The 12,770-nt window shown below is 42.0% G+C and overlaps 2 non-coding genes across 2 annotated transcripts; one reads left to right on the top strand and one right to left on the bottom strand.

Moving 5' to 3' along the window:
- Positions 1–943: 943 nt before the first annotated feature.
- LOC120262606 lies at positions 944–1,050 on the bottom strand. The gene has a single exon (XR_005536870.1). It is a non-coding gene; the product is annotated as a small nucleolar RNA R71 (small nucleolar RNA).
- A 4,964-nt stretch (positions 1,051–6,014) lies between these two features.
- LOC120262732 lies at positions 6,015–6,121 on the top strand. The gene has a single exon (XR_005536986.1). It is a non-coding gene; the product is annotated as a small nucleolar RNA R71 (small nucleolar RNA).
- Positions 6,122–12,770: the final 6,649 nt, after the last annotated feature.

Raw genomic sequence — 12,770 nt, 5'->3', positions numbered from 1 at the left:
TCGCGTTTGAACATTCTCAAGATTTCCTCCAAATGGTGCACTCATGATCTGCATTGGCTTCTTTCTATAAGATTCGGCTTCACAACCCTATATGCATGAAAGTAACATAAATACACACATATTAGCGTTAAAACCCGATAAAAGTAATGCTCATCATAAGGAAAGAACACTTTGTATTCTTATCACACAAGCACTTATCACCTATGCACTTGCGGTATAATGAACCAATTGTAGTATTAAGTGCTTACTTGCATGCTTATATATTTGCATAATTTAGACACCTATAACGCATTTATCAAGTTTTTGTCACCTTTGCCCTGGAACACAGTCAAGAGATTCTAAGAAAACTTCTAGCTTAGTGTGTTAGACAACTCTTTTTATTAGTATATATTATTATTATTCTCATACAATGTTGAAGACTTATTGCTGTTACTCTTTTCTACATGAGATTGTTCTTGACCAGATCTAATCCCATGGATTTAGTAGAAAGAAGTAGCGAAGCAGAGAAAGCTCTAACATTGTTGAGAAGACTCCGGAAAATGCTAGTTATAGAAGTGGATAGCGATAGTGACAGTGCAGAATCAGCAACCATTGTTGAACTAAGAAGAATATTGTCGGAGTATGAGAGGCCGCAGTTTTTAAGAAACAAATTTAGTGTGCAAGCCCCAGCAGTAGTAGCTAACAACTTTGATATCAAAGTTAGCACTATGGGGATAATTCAGAACTCTTGTCTATTTGATAGCCTAGCGGATAACGACCCAAATGTCCATCCCTCAAAATTTTTATAGTGATAGATGACACGATGAGATTGTGACTCTTCCCTTTTAGCTTGAGAGGTTCGGCATACTGATGGCTTACTTCCCTAACACCGGTCTCGATCAAGATATGGAATGACTTGGTGGAGAAATTCCATGGAAGATACTTCCCACCAAGCAAGGAAGCGATGATCAGGAAGGAGATCTCGATATTTAAGCAAGGATAATTAAAAACATTGTTTGAGTCACATGAACGATTCAAGGACCTTCTTAAGTGGTGCCCGCATCATGGATTCAGTTCATGGATGAGATTGCAAATTTTATACAATAGGCTGAACTATCAAACTAGGAAGATCATTAATGCCGCAATAGGAGGATCTTTGAGTAACAAATATCCTGAAGAAGTTGAACAATTATTTGAAGATATGGCAAACAATAAATCACATTGGAGTTCAAGAGGGAGACAACCAAGGGTTGTTGGGCTTCATGAGATAGACGCAGATATGGCTTTGGCGTAAAAGTAGATATGCTAATGAAAGTTGGATCTACTTGTGAGGAATGGCTAGGGTACTAGCTTGAAATCCAGGATCATTTTGTTTTGTGAAACTAGTGAAGGAGGGCATGGAGCATCTCAATGCCCGATTGTAATCTTAGTAGTAGTGATTACTTCCCCGCAAGTATACCAGATCGCCAATTAATACCTCATGTAAAGACACAAGGATTGTATTCCTCAGGGTTAAATATCTACTATTACTCCTTCACCACCTATTATCTAGCCTAACATCTTAAGCAAGAGAATTTACTCTACTAGATGCAAAAAAATAGATAAGACAAATTAAAGAATTAAGTAAGAAATTACAAGAACAACAATGAAATGAAAAGGCCTAAGGATGTGGATCTCCTTGAGGGGTGATGCACTCTTCGCAAGTATATGGGTCGCACACAGGTAATACAATGGTACCCCATAAGAGGTAAGGTTATCGAACTGCAGGGACTGGACTTAAAGTACTCACTTTTTTTATGATATCTAGTGGAACAAGAATTGGATTGGTTTAAAGAATAAAAATAAACAAACAAAGGAGTAAGAACATGTGGAGATAAAGGATGTATTAGGAATAAAGTTTTCAACAACAAGAAAGCAATGCCCCGGGATGATTCCTATAAGTTGTAGCATGCTGACTTGCTTCTAAGGCCTACCAGGTACATTCTAAAGTCCAAGTGTGTGCTCACAAGCAATGTTACATCTATGGTTCTCAAGTACACCAAGTTTTGCCAAGATAACTTTGCATTTCAAACACATGAAGTTTTGCAATCACACAAGCAATCACAACTATGGTAATCCATACATCAAGTTTTACCAAGGTAATTGTGCACAATCTAACACATCAAGTTATGCAAAACAGGATTAAACACATGAATCTAAAAGAACTCTATAGACATTAAAAATAAGTAGTCAAGGCATAAAAACCATCATAGTTCATGTCTTGGGGCACTGTGGACAGTTAACCCCTCATAGATGGGTACAACAAAGAAGAGAAAGATAAAGAACTAAAGGAAGAAGACATGACTCACACCTTCTCAAGATCGTCTTCCTAATTGAGCTCCGATATGCTAACCCACTTCCCTTATGCCTCCAACTCATCCTTGATCCCCTTAAAAGGTGTGGTGAAGCCTAATCTTTGCTCACATCAAAGTCCTCCCCATGGAGAGAAGTGTCCCCAAACAAAGATGAGATTCAAACCCTAGAATCTGGAGTTAAAAAGGGCAGTTTTGGGGTCGACACGGGCTAAGCACGGTTGTGCTTCTTTGGTTGGGCTTTTGAGTGAATCGGCTGAGAGCTTTGACGATTGTGCTTGGACCATGTAAGGAGCAAATGAAGCATGCTTCCCTTGTTAAGCAAAAAATACCTCAGACCTGAAATATTCAGTGGGAGGAATATGCTCGTGCCCAGACCGTGTTCGGCCTGAGAGCACCCTCCTTCTTGAGTTTTAGCTGGGCACTCCTCTAGGCAGAGATAATCAGTGAGACAGAGCGCGATCATGCTCTACCCATGTTCAGCTTGAGCAGTTAGCAATTATCTTCATTCTTTGCTCGTTTCATCTTAGAACTACGTCCAGATGCTTTCTTAATGTACACCATGCATTATAAAAATGAAAATTCACAATGAAAGATATTTAGTGTATGAAAACAATAATTGGCGAAGGAAAGAGGATAAAAGGTTACCGATGAAATAAATGCAAAAATTCTGAGAATCGATATGATATGCGATGAAAAATCCTCCAAAAACAACGATGATGGGTCGAGAAGATGATCAGAGGAGGTTTTCAGGCGACTGGAGATGAGGGATGAGGCAATTCAAATGGTTTTTAAAGAAAAAATCACGTCTCTTGGAATTCTGTGCACCCACACGGCGTGTGGAAATTACCCACACCCGTGCACCCCACAGGAGAGCTTTACTAGGGTAGGTGCACTCCCCTGGGCGCTCTTGGGAAAAACTCTCACTGACTCTGAACGATCTCCCACGGGCACGCAGAAAATACCCACGCCCGTGCGCCCGACTCACAGGAGCAGCCGCACGCTCCTGTGGCTTCTCTGGACATCCGAGAAAAATACCAAGTGTTTTGCACACCCGTGTAGAAATTCCGCACGGGCGTGGACATTCACATGCCCAACTCACAAGGGTAGCCGCACGCCCCTGTGTTTTCTTGGGATGGAGAGAACTCCTCTGCAGAGGGTCGCACAGGCGTGTGGAAATTACACATACCTGTGCGTTGATCACAATGTCGCCCACAGGGGTGAGTCCACGCCCCTGTGTGCTCTCGGGAAAATCCGCCAAACTCTGCAGGAATTCACACGCCTGTGCGGATATTCCCCACGGTCTTGTGACAATCGCATGGTCGTTCACAGGGACAGCCACACTCCCTTGTGCCTTCTCTGGATGAGCTTGTAATACAAATCCAAGGGCGTGCGAAAATTGCACACGCCCGTGTGTCTTCAGTGGATACCTTAGAAAAATCTGCAGGCTCTGAAAAAGATTTTTGAACATGTTTACACACTCAGAGACTCCTCTATTATGCAATTTTTACCAGTGAAAAACATGAAATAGAGCTCACACAACCAAACTTCGCAAATTCCACATAAAAACACACGATTAAAAATTCAAAGTTCACAAGGAAATCTCAGCACAAGCATCTAAGAAATTAAGACACCAACACTTAACAATTTATTCATGCAAACAACTAAACTAAAAGCTAAGAAAACAGTAAACACTTGGGTTGCCTCCCATGAAACGTTTGTTTAACGTCACTAAGCTTGACGTACCTTGTTTTACCTCATGGGGGTTCATGAATGAAAGTTGTCCTCTTACCCATGACTTGAAAGCATGATGTGCAAAGTCTCTTGAGAGTAGAGGGTGTATTATCGGGCTTCGGACCACCTAACAATGATACGTCCAACTTCTTCGGTTCATGTACGTCTCCAATAGCCTTGGAGTGTTTCCGGTGGTATCTCCTAGCCCTCTTCATTTTCCGGAGCACCTCCTTCAAGATCCCCGGGGTAGATGGTACTTCTTCCGTCAATCAAAGCATCATTACTTCTTCATTGCCCTCCTCTTGGTCGAACAAACCTTCATATGGATCCGGATTGAACATTTCTTGCATGTATTCATCAATAATCTCATCAGTAGTGTCTAGAAAATATAAAGTATCATCGAAGTCAAGAGAATGCCGCATGGCTTCAGCAATGCGGTATGTGAGCTTGTCATCTCTAACTCTCAATGTGAGCTCTCCGCCGTCCATGTCAATCAATGCTTTGGAAGTCCGCAAGAACGGTCTCCCAAGTATCAAGGGTACATCCGCATCCTCATCGACATCTAGCACTACAAAGTCAAGCGGAAAAATGTACTTGTCCACCTTGACAAGCACGTCTTCAATGATGCCTCTCGAATGTCGCACTGTTCGGTCCGCTAGTTGCAAAGTCATCCGAGTAGGCCTACGCTCGCCCAAGCCTAGCTTTTGAAAGAAGGTGTATGGCATGACGTTGGTACATGACCCTGAGTCCGCCAATGCCATTTCTTTACCTAGATTGCCAATATTACACGGAATGATGAAGCTTCCACGGGTCTTTCTTCTTGTTCGGCATGTTCTTTTGCAATACCGCCGAGCATGAAGCATCAAAAATCACTGAAGCACTCTCCTCCAACTTCCTTTTGTTGGTCAACAAGTCTTTCAAGAACTTCGCATACTTAGGCATTTGGGCCAATGCCTCAACAAAAGGAATATTAATGTGGAATTGCTTGAAAACTCAGAAACTTCTTGTACTGTTCATCCCCTTGGTCATTTTTCAATCTAGAGGGATAAGGGATTCTTGGCTTGAAAGGTGGGGGTACCACCTCTTTCTCTTTGCTTGTTCCCTCTTCTACCTCTATAACCTCAGGTGCGTGTTCTTTTGACTTCTCACTCGGAAGCCTACCTTCAACCTCACGACCACTACTCAAAGTGATCGCCTTCACATGCTCTCTAGAGTTGGTCTCTGGATTGCTTGGCAAGCTTCCATGTGGCCTTTTAGAGCGAGACTTTAGCAATTTGCCCCACCTGATTTCCAAGGTTATGCAAAGAGGCGGTGTGGTTGCGAAGTGTAGCCTCAACTGATTCAAACCTAGTATTTGGAGATTGCACAAATCTAGCCAAGAGCTTTTCTAGGTCAGTCATTCGGGTTTCCAAACCTGAGACTCTGTTTTCCACCTGAGGGGCTTGTTGTTGTTGGAAACCTGGTAGCCCCATGGCCTTTTGTGGACCCTGATTACTCCATAAAAAATTGGGATGTTTCTTCCAACCCGCATTGTAGGTATTGCTATATGGGTTTCCTTGAGGTCTCATGTCATTACCTACAAAATCAACATTCTCCACTGAAGAAACATCACCAATAGAAATTGGGCAATCAGAGGGAGCATGTCCTCCACCACAACCGGTGCAATTAGTCACGACCACCACTCTATTTGAAGTTAGAAGATCTAACTTCTTACTCAAATTCTCCACTTGAGCCGCCAATGAAGTTACCGCATCGATTTCATGGAGACCGACCACCTTTTTCTTCTCCCTAGCATTCCATTGGTAGCTGTTTAACTCCATTTCTTCAATCAACTAACGGGCCTCATCGGGGGTCTTCTTACCTAAGGTACCTCCTGCTGTCGCATCCAAGAGTTGCCTTGTACTCGGGTTCAAACCATTGTTAAAGGTTTGAAAAATCATCCACTACGGGAATCCGTGTTGCGGGCACTTCCTTAGGAGCTCCTTGAACCTTTCCCATGTCTCAAATAGAGACTCCAATTCCAACTGAACAAAGGATGAGATCTCGTTCCTAAGCTTTGCTGATTTTCCGGGAGGGAAATAACGAGCTAGAAAAGCTTCCACCATCTCCTCCCACGTGGTAATTGACGCTCTAGGTAACGAGTGTAGCCACTGCTTCGCTCTACCCTTTAGGGAAAATGGGAAGGCTCTCAATTTGATGGCATCATCCATCACCCCATTTATCATCAGCATATCACACACCTCGAGATAGCTATCTATGTGACTGTTTGGATCCTCATTGGCCAAACCATTGAATTGTGCAGACTGTTGCAACATGTGGATGAATGCCGGCTTTAACTCAAAGTTCTGAGCTATAATCGTGGGACGCACAATGCTCGACTGTGTCCCCAACATTGAAGGTCTAGCATAATCGGATAATGTTCACTGTTGCGCATTCTGTTCTGCCATGTTTTCAGATCCTTCCACTTCCAAACCAGCTAAATTAGACTGTTCTTGTACATGCTCTGACCTTTTTCTTCTAAGAGTACGTTCAAGCTCGGGATCCCCTTCAATCAATATTGAGGGATTCCCTCTGGTCATAACTTGAAACTGCAACCAAAAAAAAAGAAAAAGAAATCAAAACGATGATAGAATAAGAAGATATGAAATAGAATGTATGGTGAAATAGCTAATAAAATAAAGTGCAAAGTATCTCTAAACACCTATTCCCCGGCAACGGCACCAAAAAACTTGACAAGATCCTCTTGCATATATCCCGCAAGTGCACGGGTTTGTAGAAGTAATAATCCCGGGTGAGCGGGTACAGAATCCACAGGGAATAGGGAATAAAAATACTTAATTCGATTCTTAGCTATGTGAAAGATCAATGATGATAAGTGTGACAATGATTCAATTCTCAACAATAAAAACAACAAGTAAGAGAGCAAAAGTAAAGAAAGGGGGTAAGGCAATCGATAAAGATGGGGTACTCAGATAATGCTCCGCCTAGGATAATTGTTTCAAGTGCAATAACCCTCTATTATACTTCCTAATCAATGCAATGGTGAGTCATGGAAATCCTTAATTACATAGTCCCAAATCTAAGGTTAACTATGCCTAACTCTATACATGTCCCGGAGGAGAGATTAGATAACTCTCAACCTCGCACACGTATAGAGTTGCAATGAGCTCTGGGATTCCAAGTGATAAATCTCTTCCTAATTATAGACCTAACCATTTGGTCCAGGTGGAAGGTCCCTAACCACGATTAAGCCCTAGATACTAAGATCACCTCAGTGCTTCACTCCGTTGCACGCGCAACTAAGCCCCAGCAAAAGTTCATCCCTTAGAACATTCACTCTATTATGGCCACAAAGAACTCTAGGAACGGAGGTAGAATCTATCACGTCGGAGGGGAAAGGGGACGCACCTGTACCTCTTGACTCATCCTCTCAACCCTCTCCAACCTAGCTGTGTCTAATGCTCATGGTTTGTCACTCACTCACAAGGTTACCAACGAGGACTCTCAACCCTAGTGTCACTCTAGGGGAAATGTTCATACAAACAAGCATTCAAGGTTGGAACTTGATAAGTGCTTGTGCGATATGAATGCAAAGTGTTCATTCCTTATGTTGAGCATTACTTTTCTCAGGTTTTTTACATTAATATGTGTGTTTTTATGTTACTTTTTTGCAGGTATGGTTGTGAGGCTAAGTATGAAGGAAATAGGCCAATGTGGATCATAATGCACCTATTTTGGAGGAGATCTTGCTAAGGTTCAATGTGGATCATAATGCACCTTGGCCTATTTCCTTCATACTTAGCCTATTTCCTTCACAGACGGCCGAGAAATCAGAGAAACAGAGAATCCACATGGGCGTGTGGAAATTATCCACGCCCTTGTGGAAATTCCGCACGGGCGCGTGTAGCATCCACGCCCGTGGAGTTGCCCGATTCCAGCCCTATTTAAAGGCGATTCAGTCCCGATTTTGGTATTCTTTTCTCCATCTTTTCCCCAACTTGAAAAAGGGCTTCGGCTAGGGTTTTGAGGGGTATTGGCTAGGGTTTTAGGGAGGTTCTATGGATCCGACATCGCGCATCGTTTGGAAGAAGGTTATTGGGAGAGTTTTTGTCGGCACCAATCCGGTGAGGTGTATCATAGGCCGGACAAAAGATCCCTTGCGACGAGTAGAGGACTCTCCACAAGACCATCGACACAACCAATGAGTTGGTTTCTTTATGGATTTATTACTTTTACATTCGATTTCATTGATTGTACTTAGCTCAATGGAGAGCTAAACCCCTAGTGGGTACTTGGGTGATTGTGAACCCTAAGATGTATTCGTTTCATTGAACTTCTCTATTATGTTTTCAATAAATTGATGTTTGTTATGAGTTCCAACCTTGAATCCTTGATTGTATGAACATTTCCCCTAGAGTGACACTAGGGTTGAGAGTTCTTGTTGGTAACCTTGTGAGTAAGTGACACACCACGAGCGTTAGACAAAGCTAGGTTGGAGAGGGTTGAGAGGGTGAGTTTAGAGGTACATGAGCGTCCTTTTTCCCCTCCGACGTGATAGATTCTACCTCCGTTCCTTGAGTTCTTCGCGGCCATAATATTGTGAATGGTCTAAGGGATGAACCTCCGCTGGGGCCTAGGTGTGCGTGCAATGGAATGAAGCGTTGAGGGGATCTTAGTATCTAGGGCTTAATTGTGGCTAGGGACCTTCCGCCTGGACCAAAGGGTTAGGTCTATAATTAGGAACCAATTTATCACTTGGAATCCCTAGAGCTCATTGCAACTTTATTCGAGTGCGAGGTTGAGAGGTTATTTAATCTCTCATCCAGAACATGAATAGAGTTAGGTGTAGTTGACCTTAGATTTGGGACTATGTATGTAAGGATTTCCATGACTCACCATTGCATTGATTAGGAAGCATAATAGAGAGTTCTTGCACTTGAAGCGATTATCGTAGGTGAAGCATCATCCGAGTACCCCATCTTTATCGATTGCCTTACCTCCTCCTTACTTTTGCTCTCTTACTTGTTGCTTTTAATTGTTGAGAATTGAATCATTATCACACTTATCATTGTTGATACTCCACATAGCTAAGAATCCAATTAAGTGTCTTTACTCCCTACTCCCTATGGATTTCACCCCGCTCACCCGGCATTATTACTTCGACAAACCCGTGCACTTGCGGGATATCGCAAGGGAAACTTGTCAAGTTTTTTTGGCGCTCGTTGCCGGGGAGCTAGAGCGTTTAGAAATACTTTGCATTTTGTTTTCTTAGCTATTTCATCACACTCTCTATTTCATATCTTCTTATTCTATCATTGCTCTAATTTTTCCTTATTTCTTTTTGTTGCAGAAAATGATTAACATGTTTGAATCATTTGAGACTATCATGGGGATGGTTGAGCACGTAGAGTAGAAAGTTCAAACAGTTGCATGGAATGACATATCGTGTTATTCTTGCCATTGACAATGTACAATTCAGCAGCCATTAGAAGAATCGGTTGAAGAGTACATGGCCAGGATTCAATGGCAAAGCTGTGAATTAGATAATGTGATAAAGCAGTTTGAGGAATCCACTTCATTGTCAATCAGTGACCAGTTAGAGGAGAGTGTAGAAAGAATCCTTGCAAGGTTTGGTTCTTCCTATCAAGATCAGAAGTAAGAACTCTTTTCAGTTTGAGTTACTATTTCAAATTTGGAATTCTGTAGAATGGACACGTTGATATCCATTGCAGATTGTAAAGAAATAGATTTCCATGTGGAAAAGGAAGAGAGTAATTGTGAACAGGAGGCGAATGATTTCGAGGAGATTGATAAATTAAAGGAGAGTAGCTTGCTGACATCAATTGTCGAACCACCAGAACTTGAGCTTAAAACTCTTCCAGCATATTTGGAATATGCATTCCTAATGGAAGACTCTAAACTCCCTGTAATCATGGCGTTGAACTTATCTGCGGAACAAAAGGATAAGCTTGTTAGCATGTTGAAAAAGCACAAATCAGCCATCGCATGGAAGATCTCCGACATTAAGGGTATATATCCATCATTCTGCACTCATAAGATCCTAATAGAGGATGACTATAAATTTGTGATCCAACCTCAGCGAAGATTGAACCCGAATATGAAGGAGGTTGTTAAGGCGGAGGTAATAAAACTTTTTGGATCGCGGGGAATTATCTACCCCATATCCAGACAGACAAGTGGGTGAGTCCGACCCAAGTTGTCCCGAAAAAAAGGAGGAATAACGAGTAGTGAAAGAATGAAAAGAATGAGTTAATCCCCACGAGGGACGATTCTTTGGTTGGTGAGTCTGCATTGATTATAGAAGGCTAAATGACGTCACTCGGAAAGATCACTTTCCTCTGCCATTCATTGACCAAATATTGGAGCTACTAGCGGGGCATCATTTCTACTGTTTCCTTGATGGCATGTCAGGATACTTTCAAATTCCGATTGCCCCAGAAGATCAGGAGAAAACCACATTTACTTGCCCTTATGGAACCTTTGCTTATAGAAGAATGCCTTTCGGGTTGTGTAACGCCCATGCAACATTTCAGTGCTGCATGACGGCAATTTTTGACGACTTTCTCGAAGATATTATGGAAGTTTTCATGGATGATTTTTCAGTGTTCGGGGACTCTTTCGATGCTTGCTTAAACAATTTGGAAAAGAGTATTAGTGAGATGTGAAGAGACAAATCTTGTCCTTAAGCGGGAGAAGTGTCATTTTTTATGGTACAAGAAGGCATTGTCCTTGGGCATAAGATTTCTCGAGGCGGTATGGAGGTGGATAAGGCGAAGATTGAGATAATTGACAAGCTTCCACCACCTCACGAATGTAAAAGGGATCCGCAGTTTCTTGGGTCATGTAGGTTTTTACAAAAGATTTATTAAGGACTTTTCGAAAATCTCACAACCGTTGACCAAACTTCTGGAGAAGGATACCCCTTTTGACTTCGGAAACGACTGTCTGAATGCATTCAATGTATTGAAAGAGAAGTTAGTGCAAGCACCAATCCTAACAACATCGAAGTGGGATGAGCCATTCGAAGTAATGTGTGATGCTAGTGATTATGCAGTGGGAGCGGTTTTGGGTCAGAAAAGAAATAAACAATTTCAACAAATCTATTAAGCTAGCAAGACTCTCACAAGTGCACAAGAGAATTACACCACTACTGAAAAGGAACTATTACCAGTAGTCTATGCTTTTGATAAATTCAGACCATATCTCATCCTATCTAATGTCACCGTGTTCACAGATCATTCTGCACTCCGCTATCTAATGAACAAGGTAGATGCGAAGCCAAGATTGATTCTGTGGATATTGTTGTTGCAAGAATTCGATATGGAAATCAAAGATAAAAAGGGGACAGAGAATGTGGTTGCCGATCATTTGTCGAGATTCGAGGATTGTGAGGGGCGAGAACTGGCAAGCAAGGAAGTTAATGATTTCTTCCCTGAAGAACATTTGTATGCGGTACAAGAATCAGAATCAGAAGATACCCCATGGTTTGCAGATTTTGCGAACTATTTGTCGGGAAAGGTATTGAAGCAGAGCTTAAGCTTTCAACAGAAGAAAATTTTTTTCAGTGACCTTAAGAATTTTTGGGAAGATCCATACCTGTTCCGTATTTGTGTAGATCAGGTGGTGCGAAGGTGTGTTTCTAGGGAGGAAGGATGGAACATCATTGCGCATTGTCACTCAGGCCAAGTGGGGGCACTATGCATCAAGTCAAACTGCAGAGAAGGTTCTAGCTGCTGGGTTCTCTTGGCCGACTTTTATTCCAAGATGTTTATCAATTCGTTTCTGATGTGATAGTTGTCGAAAAGTGGAAACTTATCATGAAGGGATGAGATGCCTCAAAATCCTATGCAATTTTGCGAGGTGTTTGATGTATGGGGAATTGATTTCATGGGACCATTTCCAAAGTCCAATGGTAATCAATACATTTTAGTAGCAGTTGACTATGTTTCCAAGTGGGTGGTAGCCCAAGCTCTTCCAACTAATGATGCAAGAACTTTGGTGAAATTTCTTAAGAAGTTATTTGCTCGTTTCGGAACTCTAAGAATTATCATTAGCGATCGGGGAACACATTTTTGTAACACACAATTGGCAAAAGTGATAAAGCGTTATGGGGTTCATCATCATCTTGCAACACCTTACCATCCGCAAATGAGTGGGCAAGTAGAGGTTACAAACAGAGAGCTCAAGAGAATCTTAACTAAAAGCAGGTAGAACAAGGTAAAGCGTGATTGGTGCGAAGGTTGGACGACACGCTTTGGGGCTCATAGGGACAGACATACAAAAACACCAATAGGGACCACTCCCTATAATCTAGTGTATGGAAAATCTTGCCATTTACCGGTTGAATTAGAGCACAAAGCGTATTGGGCAATTAAAGTGATGAATTCCGACTTGCACATCGGGAGAGCAACGAATATTACATCTCAATGAGCTAGATGAATGGAGGTTTGAAGGCATATAAGAATGCAAGGATATATAAGGAAAAGGATTCGGGAAGTGGTATGACAAGCATATTAAAACCCGAAAAGACTTCAAAGTAGGTGACCGGGTGCTTTACTATTCAACTCCGTCTATGTTTATTCCCGGGGAAACGTAAATCAAGGTGGTTTGGTCCGTATATTGTAACCGAAGTTTCACCTCATGGAGCTATTAAGATTAGTCATCGGAGAAGGCACATTCAAGGTG

Source organism: Dioscorea cayenensis, chromosome 5 (assembly GCF_009730915.1).
Source record: "Dioscorea cayenensis subsp. rotundata cultivar TDr96_F1 chromosome 5, TDr96_F1_v2_PseudoChromosome.rev07_lg8_w22 25.fasta, whole genome shotgun sequence".
In the NCBI taxonomy this organism is placed as follows: Eukaryota; Viridiplantae; Streptophyta; class Magnoliopsida; order Dioscoreales; family Dioscoreaceae; genus Dioscorea; species Dioscorea cayenensis.
Note: the sequence above shows the minus strand (reverse complement) of the source record. Positions and strands in the feature narration are given on the sequence as shown.